This window comes from Pteropus medius, unplaced genomic scaffold (genome assembly GCF_902729225.1).
Source record: "Pteropus medius unplaced genomic scaffold, Ma_sr-lr_union100, whole genome shotgun sequence".
NCBI lineage: Eukaryota > Metazoa > Chordata > Mammalia > Chiroptera > Pteropodidae > Pteropus > Pteropus medius.
In genome coordinates this window covers 6,417,993-6,420,187 of record NW_024342475.1, presented here as the reverse complement: position 1 = coordinate 6,420,187, position 2,195 = coordinate 6,417,993, and the positions used below count along the sequence as shown (strand labels likewise).

At 33.5% G+C, this 2,195-nt stretch overlaps 1 pseudogene; it reads left to right on the top strand.

Moving 5' to 3' along the window:
• The first annotated feature begins 1,282 nt into the window (after positions 1–1,282).
• LOC120605394 (uncharacterized) lies at positions 1,283–1,401 on the top strand (annotated as a pseudogene).
• Positions 1,402–2,195: the final 794 nt, after the last annotated feature.

Sequence of the window (2,195 nt, the reverse complement as noted above, 5' to 3'; positions counted from 1 at the left end):
AGAACTTATTTTTGTCTTCTTGTCTTTTCGCGGTTAGCATTTATATTCATGCCCTAATCAAAAGTGTTTTGGTCTTTTTGTGGAAAGTAAATTCAAATAGAGAGGACTCAAAAATGAGGAAAGTCAATGGGTCTGTGTTAGGTTTTTAAACCCTGAGGATTTAAACCAGAAAACAATGTACTTAAGAATATGTCGACATAATTTAAGGACAAAAGTGTTGCCTCCACTGTACTGAGTCCAGAATATTAAATTTTTATGGTTCTAAACATTAACATTTTAAAATAGCATTTAATTTTTATCTATTCATATGTAAGAAACATTTCCAATACAGGAAAAAAAAAAGAGTTTACATTCTAAAGCCAGGAAGCTTCATAGTTAATACCAGTTAATTGCCCTGGTATATTACCCTTTGTGGAAAAGTTTACTTTGATAATATTACCATCTCTTGCCAACCTGTCATTAGTAAGGGGGTAAGAAGAAATACTTTTAACCCAATTATGCATTCCAGCTGCTTGTCAATGTCAGTTGTATTAGCACAACTGAGACTTAGCATTAAACCTGAACTATAATCAAATGATTATTTAGTCTTTTCTTTTTAATCGGTTGTTTCTCCCGCATAAAAGGTGAATTCTGTTCACCTTTTGAAAAAAAGGATGGAGTCCTAATTCAAGAGAATACATGAAAGAGTATCGTTTCTCACGTGGAAATTAATCAGATATATCAACATTTATATGAATCTTTTATATCAATGGAGAGAATGCAGAAGCATTCAAGGATAATCCCAAATGAATTATCCAAATGAACAATCCAAAAATAAAATTTTATTTTCTTTTATGGTTTGACTGAAAAATTGCAAAACCTCAAAAGTGACATTTCTATGCATTGAAGAAAACTTGCTAAGAGATTTAAAATCACCAGGCCCATTGGTTTCAGTTCCTTCAGGGCAATTTTGATTTCCAACAACCACAGTAATATGTGATGCACAATCTCCCTTTGTGCACTTGAATATGAATATTTGAAAATTTGAGAATCCATTTCAAAAAAGTTAAGCCCATACTGTGAAGTTCTGATTCAGTCTTTTAGTACCAACCAATGGCTGAAATGATCAAATCTATTAAAAAATCTCGGGCCACAGTATCTAAATTGTGGATTGAAGCAAACTTCCAAGCACTCAATTTGAGCCCTGGATACCCCTATTTCCAGCACACTTCTTGCTAAATTATAGCCTCCTTGGTCCCCAGAGTGGATAATCTATTGTCTAGATTTAAAAGACATACTTAGAGTCTACAGCCATGCTACCCTGAACAAAACCGATCTCGTCTGATCTTGGAAGCTAAGCAGGGTTAGGCCTGGTTAGTACTTGGATGGAAGACCACCTAGGAAGCCCAGGTACTGTAGGCGAAAAAAATAAGGGATTGTAAACTGACGAGGTCCTTGCAATCTGTGAGGTAACCAAGGGTTGCCTCAGCTAACAAAATATAAATAAATAAATAAATAAATAAATAAATAAATAGTAAAAAAAATAAAATAAAAGGCGCACTTAGAATACGAGGTAAATAAATAAAGTTGCTATACAATCAGGGTTAAGATTAAGATGAACAGCTACTTGCAACTGTGAATATCAAAGATGCGAACACAGGGACCTTTGCTATGGAAGGTATTTTCAAGAGAGCAGAAAACAAGTATTGTTGGTACATGATCCACCATTGTCATCCTGAGCTAGACAACAATGGTTTGACTTTATTTATGACCCCAGTTATCTGATCATCTAACCATGTACACATCTGAAGTCAGAAGAATACTTTATTTTCATATACATATAAGAGTAATAGATGTTTGAAAATAAATTTAATGCAAAAGAACCAAAGAGAATATACAACTGAAATTTGAAGGTGTAATCATAAATACACCGAATCTCTAAAGTTTAAATTGTACACAATTTTTTTAGCATAGTGTCGCCAGCTAGCACTAAATGGTATAGGCTTTACTCATAACAAATCAGCAAATACAACCTTACACGCCACTGACGGAAATAGATTGCCTATTTTAATATTCATTAATTAACTTTAATACATTGGCAAAAGGAATTTTAATTATTTTGCAATCAAAGTGCTTGCAGTAAGGGGAATGCTGATAATACAGCAAACATGGAGCGCTTTGTACATCTTTCCAAAGCTTTAATTGCCTAAAATGCA